The 15,488-nt window shown below is 33.6% G+C and overlaps 1 protein-coding gene across 2 annotated transcripts in view; it reads left to right on the top strand.

Annotated features, from left to right (window-relative positions):
• The window catches only part of NAALADL2 (N-acetylated alpha-linked acidic dipeptidase like 2), a 926,327-nt gene that overhangs the window by 799,643 nt on the left and 111,196 nt on the right, over positions 1-15,488 (top strand). The gene's annotated exons all lie outside the window — the stretch shown is intronic.

Genomic DNA, 15,488 nt, shown 5'->3' with positions numbered 1-15,488 from the left:
AGGAATATCAATGTATAGTTGCCTCTCTGAGTCCCCTGCTGGGAACTGGACTGCAACCAGGCATGTGCCCTGACTGGGAATCAAACGGCGATTGCATGGTTTGCAGGCCCCCGCTCAATCCACTGGCTACACCAGCCAGGGCTTGTTTACCACATTTTAAATTCTGTATCAAATATTAAGTATGACTCCCTCAGCCAGTCAAAGGTCATATGACTCTGCACAACCAATGTTCTAAATTCATTTTCTATTCCATAGATTTGTAAATGCCTTGTACAAGCAAAGCAAACAAGCAAAAACAAAAGAGAAGCTTGCTTTTGGGAAGCAAAACTTCATTCTGGATTTTGATTGCCATGATTGTTCCTGACATAAAGTTCTTATTTCAATCAAAGTTCATAGTTCCTGAACAGAAGCAATGAAACAAGACACTGTACCTCATGTTCCAATGTGATGCTAGCCCGTTTGCCTTTTCTTCATTCTAATAATGTAATAAAATGAAGAAAATTATATAAATCTTCTTGTGCCTAAGAGCGTCAAGAACAGGGTAGGTTCATGATACAGTCTTTCCTGTAAGTCAGACAGGCAACTGCTTGGCTAGCTGCCTGCTGAGTTGCCCAGCACCAAGGAATAGACAAGAGTCACACATGGTAACTAGGCTCTTCACTCAGCTTTTATTAAATACAGGTTCACTCAAAGTAGAACATCAACATACATTAATATCCTCCTCACACTCTAACAATCTAAGAGAATTATAACACACACACAGAAATCAGCGGGGAATAATGAACCCAAGTCATAGAGTCTCAGTCTGTGGGTTCAGCAGACAACACAGTGGGAAAGGGAGTTGACAGTGTCTTGCAAGGAAGGATCTCTGGAGCCAGGTGGGCAGCAGGGCAGGTGAGACCTTCAGTCCAGTGGGACAGATCTTCTGGTGGCCGATGGCAAGGGGGATCAGTGTGACATGGAGCAGCACTGTGGTGTGTGGAGCTCGGCTGTCTCAGCAGGGGTCTGGAGCCTGCCTCAGTTATACCTTGAAAGTGGTGTACTCCACCCTTCTGGGTCTTTTGATAAATGTCTTGGCACCCCTGTTGCAAAGTGGAGAGTATTCTCAGGAGCCTATGGGTGGTGTATGGTTTATGTCCTTGGCGTCCATAATGGCAAGTGGGAAATTTCCCCAGAAGCCTATCTGTGAGCAGTCCCACTCCACAGACACGGCTGTTCTGATCACGTGTGCAGATATCTTAGGTGGGTCTCCTTGCCAGTTGTGTCTAGTGTGACTTAGGTAGTTTCCCTCTTGAACCAAACTGTGATGGCTGACTTGCTGACTGTCATGTCTTGGTTGACAGGAGTGATTCTACTTTGTTTTGCATACTTTATGGTATCCTGACAGGACCAATGGCATTTTGTTGGTTCTGCTCTCCACAAAGCCTTTTGAAAATCTGAACAATCCTCAAAGAGGATTGAGGATTTCTCACCGTCATGATCAGTAAAGCCTAGTTTCTGTACTAACCCTTTTTTCAGACATCATCATGGTCTTTAATTGTTCCTATGGGGAAAAAATGAAGTAAAAAGCTGATGGCAAGGTGGATGAAATGTTCAAGGCACTATTCTTTATTTTGCACATGAGCTTAAATGAAGGGCCATTCTTATGATCTGTTGTCAGCAACCTTCTTCCCAACTCCACCCAAACACACATCCCATATGGGAGTTTTGGACTTCACAAATGAAATCAACTGTTGAAACATACCATAGTAAGAACATATCATTGATCACATTTTCTCATCTTTGAAATGAAAAAAATCATTTCTAGACTATGACTTTATGTGTGATTGTAAAGGTGTGATATATGTGCTATATATATTTATGTGTGTGTGTGTGTGTGTGTGATTTTTATGGTGTTATACACTTAAAATTGTGAGTATTTTTTATTCCTGGAATATCTGTCAGCAGTAGATATGTGAAAAATATTTTTGCCCCAGACTTTTAGAGCTGTCATCTTAGCTCCAGAGGACATGGAGAGTTACAGTCTTGCATCAAGTATAATAAACATTAGTATCAAAACTAGTGAGGATGCATGTAGTAAAACTCATACCATTCTTACTATTGGAAAATGGAAGAAAACGAAAAGAAGAAAATTAATTTTATTGAAAGATACGCCATCATTTTAATATACAGCGCTACTTTTCAATGTTTCATTGGCTCTTTATATGTATGTATAAAATATATGTGAAATATTTTATTACACATATAAGTGATATATATAAATATCTAATGTCTTGTTACCTGGAGTTAGCCAAGCAATATATATAATCTCAAATGTCTTTGCTACCTTAAGTTAGATGAAAAATGTGAAGTTATCATAATGTTTATGTGTTTCTTCCTAAATGATGAAGAACACATGTGCTCTTTGTCTTGGATTGCATGGGATATTCTTTGTGACTACTGAAAAAAAAGGGTGTTTTGAAAATCACCTTTGAAGAGTCCCAGAAGCATTCATTAGCAAGAGACATTTCTTCTTACCCCAACAATACTTCAGAGTCAAATATTAAAAAGCAAAGGGCACTGCAGTTGTGTTTGTTTAAAAATAAGCCCCTTTAAAGTACCTCATGTTATCAAATCAGGTTGCATGTTGCTTTAGACTGCCATTACTTTCCTATTTTCTCTTTCCAAGGTTTGGCTGATGCCTACTAAAGACGCTGAAATTCACAGTTGGTTCCCTGTGGAAGAAAAATTAATATGAAAAGGAAAGCAAATAATATGTCTTTCTGTGTCTTAAATGGCTTGCTACTTGCATTCTACGTCTATTGAAAGAAGCTTTAAAAATTAGGAGAAGTTCCATTCCCCTACTTTTACATATAAAGTGACTGAGACATAGTTTTGAAATGGTTGTCAAAAGTCATTTGGCTAAAGTTGCAAAGCTAGTTAATGGTAGAGTTGTTTCAACTCCCTGTTTTTTTTCAGTCTAGCATACTAACTGTTCAGTATGCTATACCTTCTCAGACTACGTATTAGGTAAAAGAGTAGCCTTGAGAGGAAATAACAATCTGAGAGTTTGACTACCGTGTCTTTTGTTTCCTGCCAAAATTGTGAGTCACCCACAGGCAGTGTCCCGCTATTCAAAGGCATGTGAGTGGAAGTTCAGAGCTATCTATTTCACATGCCAGTATTTTGTTTTCCTGGTGAGAGATGGGCCCTCCTTTGTGTCCTCATTCTAAGTCTCACTAGAATTCCAGGGTTCTGAGGAGTTGTTAAAGAATGATGTTTTTATGAACACATTATTCATATTATTAAGTGAATAAATAATAATGGAATCATAAAAAAATGAATTTAAGATTTAATCACTGTAAATTATGCACTAAAATCAACTAATTCTTTACATATAAGATAAATACCAGAAAAATCGGTAAAGACAGCATTTATTTTTCTAAAATAATTGTACTTTTTAAAATAATATTTACCTAGTTTTCAGAATGCAGATAGTAAAATGGATTTTCAAGATTTTCTCTAAACAGAGTAAGATTTTCTAAGTGGTAACTGGGGTTTGGATAAAAAGAGAAACTGATGAACAAATCAGAAAGGAATACTCATTTACTGGTTTTAATTGCTGCTTTGGAATTTTGTTCTTTATCACTGTTGCCAGGTTACAATCTCAGCCAAAGAATTCAATCTAATAAGCATCCCAGGAGGATAGATATATTTTTATTAATTCGTTAAAGGCACAAGTGTGATTCTTGGAATGAAAGAGGCTGATCATAAATATTTAATGAGCATTCCAGATTCTGAAATTACTGTCTGACGTTAGACTGCGAGATTGAATGAAATTAACCTTTTATCAAGTGACCATAACCTCAGAGATAGTTTTCATGTATGTATTCCACACTTGTTGCAGTTGCTTATGCAACCCAAATTACAGGACCTACAGTATTGTCTCTTCAGATTTTCACAGGACTTCCCCAACTGTAGCTAATCACTCTGGGGATAACTATCTGACTTTAGTGAAAATAATCTGATAATCTTACTTACTGGTTATTAAGACTGATATATTATTTTTTAGATTGGAACAGTGGAGCTCCTTTGCCTTGCTTTTTTCCTTCTGTTCAAGTAGAGATTGTGATTAGGTGATACAGAGGAATGCAGAAAGAGTTACTACATGCATAGGTAAAACATTCAACAGGGTAGAAAACTAGTATGATAGCTTTGTTTCTTTGCTAAGCAAGGAGCAAGATAATCTTTTTTTCTGAAATCAGAAATACTTTTTATTGTTTCATAATTGTCATAGGTATATAATTCTAATATGCAGAAATAAGAAAAATAGACACTAGAAAATGTATGGATGCATCCAAATACTTTTGATTTTGAAAGTTCATTGCAATTTGAATTGAACATATTATTTTTTAAATAAAGTTGTACATCTGCCTTCATTTAACTTCAAAATTATCAAAGCAACTCTTCCCAGGGTATCCCACAAATGATTGTTTTTCATAGGGTTTGTTGTTTTTCTTACTCTACTTAACCAAAGATGTTAGGTCCACATATACAATGCACACACACATTTATATTTGCTACGTTCTAGAGTTAAAAAGCTAAGGCTGAAGAGTATGGAGGTAAAGACTCTGGGTGCAGATGTGGTTTTTTAATACTATCTCTGTTGTTTAGTTACCATGTTCCATCGAGAACTTTAAACTCTCAATGCTTCATCTACAAACTGGTAATGGTAATATTTACCACAAAGGGTTGTGGTGAAGATCATATACTTCACACATAATAAACAATAAATATTAGGTAACATTGTGTATTTATTGAGAGAACCTTTATTATCTTTCTCCCTCCAAAGTTAAACTGCGAATTAAAAAGGCAAAATGGAAACATTAATATTTCCCTGTGAATATAGCACAATTAATGAGACATCAGATTCAATTAATCAGTTAAGGACAATTAAAAATTTTCTTTAGATTTTTAAACAAAAAATCTAAACGCACGGCTTAAAACCAAGCCATCTCATTCCTTGCATGTTAAAGGAGTAGGCTCAACAAAGTGTTTATTATTTCTCAACAATTAGCAATATAAGGCCCATTGTATACTTCCTCAAACTTCTCTGACTTCCAATTACTTGCTCTTCTAGTTATTGGAATGTGGGAACACTACGGAGCAAATATTGTAGATCAGCATGTCTCACTGATAAACTCAATATTTTATAGTTTAAAAAAATACTTAATTTTGTACGGTAGAATTGATTAAATTCAGTATTTCTTTAGTTAAGAGTCCTTTCTAGAAGCTTAAGACATTCTAAAATATAAAATTAATTATTTCATAAAATCTAATTTGTGATTTGAGATTGCTATACCCCATTCAACTAGCTAGCCAAAGAGGGGCTCGGTTTCAGGTTGTAGTATTTGGGTTCTTTGTGTTTTAATGCTGTGTTAGTCAGCATGTTTCCAAGGAAACTGAATTCAGCTTTCACCTGGGTACTGCCAAAAACAAATTTGGGCTATTCATAGGGTCTGCCTGAATATGACAACACACAATATTAATCTTGTAATTATGAAAAATGTTTATCATGATACTATATGAGACCCATTTAAAGGATTACAAAATTTGGGGTTATTTTATACTACAGAAATAGCTATATTATTCTAAATTATCACCAACACTAATGATGCCAAATAATACCAAAGTTTTCTACATTATAAAACCTTTGTGGGGAAAAAATTTATAGGGGAATTAGAATAAGAGAATTTTTCATTTTGTCTGTTTCCCTATCTATCTGTGTATCTCTCATCTATTATCTATTATCACTTATCTATATGATAGGAGCATGAATTACTAGGGATGGTAATGGAGATTTATTTCTTCTGCTAATCTTTGTATAATGCTGGAATCAACCTTCTTCATGCTGTAAGGGAAATTATTAGTCTCAAACAAAGTTGCTTTTATTAAATATTAGATACTCTTATAACTTTAGAAGTATTACTTTCCTAAGCTTTTATACTAATTAGAAAAAGAAACATAATATTCTATTATTTGTGATGAAAAAGAGTAGTATAGCGTTGAAGTTAAATTCTTCTCTATAAAAAATGAAGTCTAATTCTTTTTCAAATTAAAATTAGCTGATCATTTGGAGCACTTACTTATATTTACTAGGATAAATTGTTTTATACAGAAAACTTTTGATTCTGAAATCTGTTAATTTGGGGTGATAGCATTTGTAATATTAAATATATCCACTTTGAGAAAATGTAAGAAAAAAAAACTCAGCTATGAGTTGGGTATCTGACCTAAAGGATGTACATAGATAAGTGATATTTGCACTATAGCTTTTGTGGGATAGTGAATCTCCCTTTAAGAAGGGACTCTTTTCCCATGGTGAGGAGTGAGGTCTCTCTGGGAGAAACAAAACAGGAAATGAGGAAATGCATGATTGCTGACCAATAACAATGAGGACAGATAAAGCAATTGTTGATGAATTTTGAAACGTGTTCCACTCAAGTCTGTAATAGTGTTTTGTGGTGGCTTCTAATTTCTTCTCTTGAACATATGTTCTTGTAGCTAATTATGTCTTATGCACGTATCAATTCACTTGACTGAAGTGACCTGGTATAATGGAGAGGTAGAATGACCTTTTCAAGATTTAGGGAGTGCAGTTGTATCAGTTAGGAGTAAGTTTGCTAAAATACAAAATTATTGGGAACCTTTTGGCTTCTTCTGGAACTTCACTTTGTTTGTTTTTTTCTTAGATTATGGATATATTTTGGGTATCGCATGTCTAATATTCTATGTATTGAATCCAAAATTCATTCATGCTTCCACGAAGGAGCAGACACATTTAAGAACTATTTTATAATAGGCAAGTGTTTATAAAGTATTTTATGAAAAACATAATTACTTCATTTAGGTAAGTTTTTTGTTGTTTTTCAAGTCTCCTATGTTGATCCTCATTGCTTGGAGCAGTGCCTCATCCTTGAGCACATATGGTGCATCTGCTGAAAGGGACTGAACAAAATGTTCATATATTTTAAGGATCTCTTTAATGGAGCCAATGAGTCAATGTTTATTTTTTATAGTAAACAAAAAGCATTAACAAAGAGATTCTTAATTCAAATGAATTGTCAAAATTTATTGAATTGAAATTATAAGCCTCTTTACCTGCTCCTTTCCACATAAAACATCCTAAACTATTGTCATGTTTACTTTCACTTGTATTAAGTATAACTAATTTGGAATGGAGATGAAAAGATATAATTACTCAAACCTCACTAAGTGGTTTTAATTTTTCTTCCCCATCAAAATCTATGCAAGGTTTTACCTCATTATATTTCCAGTTTAAGATGATGGTTCTTTTACTAATTTCCTGCGACACTGTGAATTTCTCCCTCTTCATTTTAATGGTCCCTTAACTTGTATTTTCATCACCTGGGTAATGAAACTGACAAGTGTGTATATGAACACTGACACATTTCATCGATATATATTGTAGTCAAGGAGAGTAATTTGCCCAAAGATCATAGCCTGCCCAGCAATTTATCTCACACCTGCCTAGACAGACACAACAGTCTAGCTCATCCATCAAAGTACATGATGTAAGCTCAGTAGAATTTGAAACTTACAATAAGAAAATGAAATTGGTGTAATCAAAATTATATGCAAGGTGACATAGGGTATATAGTTACAAGGCCATATTTTAAACCAATTATTTGCCAACATCTAAACAGTCAAGTTAATTTGAAAATGGATAAGCTTTAAAATATATTTTCCCATTATGACTTCAAACCAGTTTTTATTGACTTCAGATATAATAATTTGCCAACATAAAAACATGAACTTGTAGAAATACTTAAAAATCTTTGCAATTGTTCAACTTTGAATTATAAGCTAGGCTGCTAAATCTGAAATACATGGAAAGGCAGGTTGCAAATATAAATCTTTATTTTGTTTCTGTGCTTACTTTACTTTTTCATGTTCTCAATTAATTTAAATGCAAGAATAAATTTTACCATTGTTCAGTCCTAGCACAGTAATCATCAACACATTTACAGTTCATGGTGATAAGGTCTTAATATTTTAAAACATTTTAAAATATTCTTTTATTTTCAAAATTTTGTTCTACAGAACGAGCATTTGAGGCAGATAGTTGATGGTATTTCTATTTAGCAGATAAGAAAAACTGAAATTTGGGTAGGTTCAGAAACTCAGGCAAGTTCAAAAATTGACTAATGGAAACTGCCCAGAGTAGAACCTAAATCTGAAACGAGGACTGTTTTCCACAGTGAAAGATGGCTTTCTGTGGTATTTTAAGTATTTCTGAAAAAGTCAAAATTAACCTTGGAAACCATCTTATTCATCCTACCTAGTATTACAAATAAAAAAATTAAGTACAAAGTGAGGGGATAGGAGAACTCAGTTTCCTCAATTCATCCACAAGATATTCTTTCTAAAACAAGCTTTCCAAATACCTTTTATAGTACTTGCTCCTGTTACACCAAATGGGTTCATTGACTATTTTAGCACTGGTAATATAGAGGCAACATTTTCCAAACCAGTGGTTCTTTCTAACCAGGAGATGACACATGAATAAGTGCCTATTCTTGAAACTTACTCATATGCAGGCACTAATATAATAAGAAAAACTTCTGACTTAAAATTTAAATGAAAAGCACCATTTTTGTGCACGATGAGTTCACTGAATGAGTTCAAATTTTCTTTTACTCTTTAGCTTACCTTTGCAGATACCACAGTTAGTCCCTGGAGTGTATTTATACAACCATAGAAATATTACTTCAGGTGAACATAAAATCCTTAAATATTGGTTTCAGCTTATAGTTGGAAGTTTAAGCACTTCGGTAGTGTAGACAACCTTTTAATCTAAATAAGTAGGTGGATAAAAAAATCTGGTTTTTAGGTAGGCTTAGGAAATTAAAGTTTAAATAATATGAATGATAAAATCTTAAATACTCATATATTAACATTTAATTCAAATAATAGAACCCCTGTCAATCAATCTACTTATTCTTACTATAGCTGTATTCAGATTGCATACACATATAATCCAGGGCACATTTTTGACAAATTATGTGCTGCACTGTACCTACCCTTAGTTTCTGAAATGTTCCCGTTTACTTAAGAATTTGTGGAACTTGAGTTTGTACTAACAAGGAAGAAGGAGAAAATCTGAAGGGGTTAAATTGCCTAATCTCTCTGATTCAGCTGCTTCAAACTGCAATATTTCAGGAAGTGAAAACATAAACAAAGACTCCGATTGATTGTCGGCACTTTAACAGTTCAATAGATCTCCTTGTCTGTGAACTAGAAAACTGTTATCAGCCTGGATTTGGAGATTAGGAACTGGGGAGTGCGGCTGGCCTTCACGATGGAGTTGTGTTCTGTTCCTGACGTAGTGTTCCTTTTGTTTCTTAGTATACTATTTTATTGTTGATAGCACAGAAAGAGTAGGTCACAGAGCTCCAACACCATAACTTTTGTGTTAATAGGACCAGATAGAATGGCCAAAAGAACACTGAACTGGAAGTTAGGAAAGATACGGCTTGGTTTTCACTTGTCTTTAAGATCTTTGATGTCTTTAGATGCTCACATAACCTAAGGCTCTCTTCTCTTTTCCCAGTTACAAAGAGATGAAGTTTGACTTGAGGGTGTGTTTCTCCTTCCACTTGTTATTCTATTGTGAAGGGAAACTCAGAATTCCTGAAGTGTTGGATGTATTGGTTTTGATATCCTTGAAATCTGCCATGGTTTTTATTCAAAGATGACCTGTGTTAATATAGCTCATTAAACCTTTGATTAATTGTTGGGCATTCAGTGCACACTGGACTGTCCAGCCTGACACAGGGAAAGTCCACCCTCATCATACTGCAGTCAGGTTGCAGTAATTACATTGGTTTAATACCACATTGCCCTTCAACTGGTAAGAATTACAGTACCCTCTTTTCAGATGAACTATTTTGTTAGGCAATAGGTGACCTCTGGTTGGAGCTCATTATTGTAATAATTACCCACAGAGGTGGAGAAAACTGATTGCCTTAATCTTTTTAGGGCCTTTATTCTTTACAAAGAACTTTTGATGCTGCTAGAGTTACTAAAATGCCATAATGTCCCTTAAGTTTGGCTTTTTCAGCTATCGGAGAGAGAACTGTTGTGGCATTTGATAAATTTTATGCCATGGCCACAAATCTTTTTTATACAGTATTGTTTGCTCTATTATGATAACCTTAAGAATAGCATTGTAATTTTGCTTTAGTATTACAGACTGTTTTTACTGCATTTTCAGATATTTTCATTCTTCAAGCCCCGAAATGAGACTGTCTAAAAACTGCAGCTCTACTCCATATAAATGAGTTTTGGTTTTATTTAAGTGACCACAGAATAAATAACAGCAATCATGCAATGCAAGGAAACATTAATGAAGGGAGAGAAAATGATATTTCAAGCCATGTTTGTAGCTGTCCATTAAGCTTTTCTTGTATACAAATTTTAATAAGATTTCTGATCCTTTCTCACCAGAGCTGTCTTCCTTACAACAACAAATTTCTCCTCATCAAGTTTTGCCTTGGTAGCAATGTCTAGCATTTGTACATAATTTTTCTTTTGACAAAATCAGATTGCCTTAGTTTTTCATTAATATAATGGATAGCTAAAGACCAAAAAGGACTCAAATGCAGTAAAAAAAAAAAAAAAAGTCTACATCTTTGCACTGTGATATTCTTTTTCAGATGCAAATTTTGTGACTGTAAATAGCCAACACTAACTAATAACAACTACTTTTATTAAGTATTTGCTATGTGCCAAGCACTATATTAGGTGTTTTATATTCATCATTTTCTGTGGGTATCTTCCCCATTTAGCCAATGGGAAACAGAGGCTTAAAAATCTACTTTAGGGGACTTCATCACAGTTTAAGAGAACAGATGAGTGTATTATAGTTTATTAGGAGTCGTTAGGACCAAAGTATATCTTATTGTCACATATTTATTTTTATGCTCTTCTAATTCCATGAAGCAGCTAAGTTACAATAAAAAGTGTAACCTAACCTAAGTATGTGTTATTTTAAGATTTTATTCATTGCTGGTTGTGAATTTTATATGACTTAAGGGCAATTAATAATTAATGACTTTGAAATCATATGGCAATCTATTTTAACCAAAATACAATAGTATACGACGTCCTGAGCATCTGTTTTTCTTAGCCTCAGTGTTCACTTGTGACATAAGTTGTATCAAAATGCAACACTGTATAGATTCCTATGTCCTAATCAGCTCAAAGCTTCTACCACTTTTTTAGAATGTTTCCAATAACATGCATCTTTATTCACTGAGGATGAAAACAATTTTTCAAACTGGACAAAGTTCATCAAACGAAATATAACTATAAAGTTCTCAATGCTATATGTGGCATATAACATTTAGTACATTTGTAATTATTGTTATTAATATTAACATTTTAAGGCCAAGTCTGATGACTATATTGAATGACCAAATTGAGAAATGCTTTCAGCACTGAGAGTAGCATGACTGGTTTTTTGTTTGTTTTGTCTTAGAATGACTCTAAAGGCAGTTCCAAGTGAAATAAGCCAGTCAGAGAAAGACAATTACTGTATGATTTCATGCATATGTGGAATCTATAGAACAAAATGAAAAAAAAGCAAAATAAAAACAGACTTATAGGTAAAGAGCAGGCTAACAGCACTGGGCAGGGGGAATTTGGGGCGGAGCGATTGAGAAAAAAGAGAACGAACTGATGGGTGGGAACAACAGTGTGGTGATTGCCAGGAGGGAGGTGAGGTGGCGGAGGGTATGGTGGGGATAAATGGTAATGAAAAAAAAACAACAAAATGAAAAAATGAAAAATAAATAAAGGCAAATCCAAAGGAGCAAATCCAACATGTATTTAATCAGTGGCAGTATACAGTAATTGCTTAATATTTCAAGGGATACAATGAAGGACACCATTCATATGAATCATTAGCTTAATCTACTGTATCAAACACCTTTCTCAGTGCTTGACAATAATTTTATAATCAATAATATAAAGTGCAGTAGTCATAATATCAAACATTTAGGTAGAGCTTACTATGTACTAGGTACTGTTCACTTTACATCAATCTAGTTCCTCATAACTTTGTAAAGTAAGCTCCATTATTATCATGTCCATTTTACAATGAAGAGAAGATATAGCTGAAAAGTCACCTAACCAGGGTAGCAGAGCCAGCAAGTGGCAAAGTTGTGGGGTTAGAACCAAGGAAGTCTGGCTGCAGAGTCTGTGCCCACAAAACAAAACCGACGAAAATCAGAAACAACTGATTTAAAGTTGAATAGGAACTCATTGGCTGACTTACAAAGATTAGGAAATAAAGTTAACAGTACTTAAAATAAATTTTATTGAAATGACTTTTAAAATGGTGTTTTTTATGTTTTAGTCAAAATTAGTAATATATTTAATTAGATTAGATTTTTATATAATTTATATAGTGATCCTGTTTTATAATAACAAAAATTGTGAAATTCCTGTAAGATATGTTTTGTTTAAACTGAATAAAAAAGAAATATCTGGTTGATTTTGACCCATGGTACTTTAAAGTATCCATATAAAATTGTCCAGCATTTTGATAGCTTCTTTACAAACATTGTTATTTGTAAGTACAACATACATGAATAATGTTATAAATAAAAAGAGATATTGGTTTAATTTTCAAAAATGAACTTGAAATAAATTAATATTTAGTGGCTAGAGAAACTTAATGTAATTCAAGAGCCATTCTGAATATCCTTATTATTTGTGTAAACTATCTTACTTTGATCTTGAGAGTAATGAGTGGCCTTTAGTTTAAAAAAAAGGGAGAGAATAACAAAATTTAAATGCTAAACAATAGAAAGATATTTTAAATGTGTCTCCTTGGAAAACATTGTTCTGGTTTTGTCTTACAGAAATAAGTCAATTTATAATGCTCACTCATAATTTAGGCCTTGCAAATTTGAAAGTTTTTACTGAGGAAGTTAAAATAATAGTTTGATCAATTTCTCCTTACTTCATGTCTTCTATAAATTTCTGCAAAATGTTAATTTCATTAGGGAGGAAATAAAATAATTTGTGAACTATTTGCTATAGATATACATCTGAAATTTGGGTACATGACTAAGCTTTTAAATTATTTAAAGAAAAAGTTTATGCCTTTTATGTATATCCAACAATAGTGTATATTTGTTAAATTTAACCCAGTGCTTTTCACTTTATATTGCTACCATCTGCTATAATTCCTCTTAATAATAAATCCAGATATATTGGTATTTGTTGTTAAAGTAATATTAGCATGAAATATCCATTGTTATAGGTTGGGATAATAAAAGTAACAACAGATATTTAGATTTACTTATGAATGAATCTTTTGCTGTTTTGGTGTGGTTTCTTATTTTTCCAAAAGAGTTAATCACTAAGTATCTTTTACATGAGCCTTCCCCTGGAGATTTGTGTCTAAATTTTACGAACCATTTAGAGAAGGTTGGCAGCTTGCTGGAAATAAATAGCTAAACTCCTTTACAATAACTTGGAAAGAAACAGAATTTCTCATTGGAAGAAATCAAATTATGTACTCTAAATTACTATTTTTTATTTTTAAGGAGAAAATTACTTGTGTCTCTAAAATTCAAACTACTTTAAACTCTCATCTATAATGAGGGTGATTTTAATATTTTAGAAGATGTTTTGTTCTAATTTTTTGAAATGAATCCTAGAAAATCAATGATTGTTTAATGAGCTTAAATAATTTCCATTCTTTATGTTACGATATTGTTATAATGCAAAAAAAAATCTAAGATCATTTCTCATAAAATTCCTTTTTTTCTTTTCTAAGACAATGTCTAACAATGCTAAGCTCTTAATATATGATTTCTTTTATTAAAGTGTTACCAAAAGAGATCATTTTTTCCACCTTTTGAGCACTGCTATTTCAGGATTTAAATGCATGTTTAATTACCAAAGCCTGGTGGGACAGGAGTTGCTAAGAAAGGAAAATGTTGCTGAATTAGAGCTTGAACTAGAGTCAAGAGTTAATCATTTTTAGAAATTGTGCTGGCTTCTTAATAGTGCTTGGTTGAAGCTGCCAGAAACATCTTTTTGTGTTAACCCCATCCAGGAACATCGGTTTATGACTAAATCATAAGTGCCAGATAATGGAGAGTATGCATGAAAACCAATTCTAGTTTTATTTTGCTTTTCTTTGCAGAGATAGCTTTCAAATCATGGGAAGTTGATCCTCTTACCCTGTGAGTTCTAGGGAGAAAAATAGTGATAGTGCCTTTAAGCTACAACCCTGCTGAACATGACTGAATACTTTGGCACCTAGGCACAGAAAATGTGGTGGATTTTTTTCTTTTATTTTCAGAAAAAAACCCAAGGGAAGTATTATATAAACTCTTATGAGGCTCTTTACAAAATGTGAACTTCACAAGACTGAATTAACAATAGAAGAAAAAGCCAGTCAATATTTACAAATCACACGTTGAACTAAAATGAAAGAGCAGGGCTTAAAATTCTATGAAAATGACATGTGTCCCCAGACACTGGCCTATACACCACTTTTTAAAAATATTTTATTTTTTAAATTTTTTTTATTTCTATTTTTTAGAGAGAGGGAAAGGGAAGGAGAAGGAGAGGGAGAGAAGCATCAATGTGTGGTTGCCTCTCACATTGCCCCCAAAGGGGACCTGACCCGCAACCCAGGCATATGCCCTGACTGGGAATCAAACTAGCGACCCTCTGGCTCGCAGCCCATGCTCAATCCACTGAGCTACACCAGCCAGGGCTATACATGATATTTTTATCCTCAAGGTGCACAGGACATAAAATAAAGATTATTTTTAAATTAGGTTTTCTTAGCATTACTTGTGAGTATCCTAGATTTTATATATCTGCTGATGGTCTTGTAAATATAGCAAAATTTTGAAAATTCATTTCAAGTAAATTTTATAAAGCTAATCAGAGATATGTAAGACACTTTGTTTTCAGATTTTCTTAGAATTCTCAGATTCAAACTGGTGAGTCATCTTCCTAAGAGCTGTTATATACTGATTTGTTATTTTAAGTCAGAGTCATTTAGGAGGAATATTAATGACTTTTGTGGGAATGTGTATAACTTTTCATTTTGAGCATGGATCTAGTCTTATAAAGTGGTTTCCCTTTTGCTAACCCTGAACTGTCTACTCTATGTCCAGCCGACTCACTTCTGCCACCACCTTCCATCTGACCCATACTGAGCATCCCGTTAGCAAGCAAACTCATTTGTATTCTCTCTTCTAAGGATAAGACTTTTGCACAGTTATTTAAATGATTTACAGCATCTTCATGTTTCAAAACCATCTTATTTTGAACTGGATAATGCATTGCCTGCTGAGTAAAGTAGAGATCAGAGCAGCATCTTTAAACTAAATGAAAATAGATAACTATGTATTACTCACAGAAAAAAAGTTTCTGCACTTTTACCAGTTATG

Source organism: Sturnira hondurensis, unplaced genomic scaffold, assembly GCF_014824575.4.
Source record: "Sturnira hondurensis isolate 20B ecotype Veracruz unplaced genomic scaffold, ASM1482457v3 Scaffold0005279, whole genome shotgun sequence".
NCBI lineage: Eukaryota > Metazoa > Chordata > Mammalia > Chiroptera > Phyllostomidae > Sturnira > Sturnira hondurensis.
This window is presented reverse-complemented; position numbering and strand designations above follow the sequence as displayed.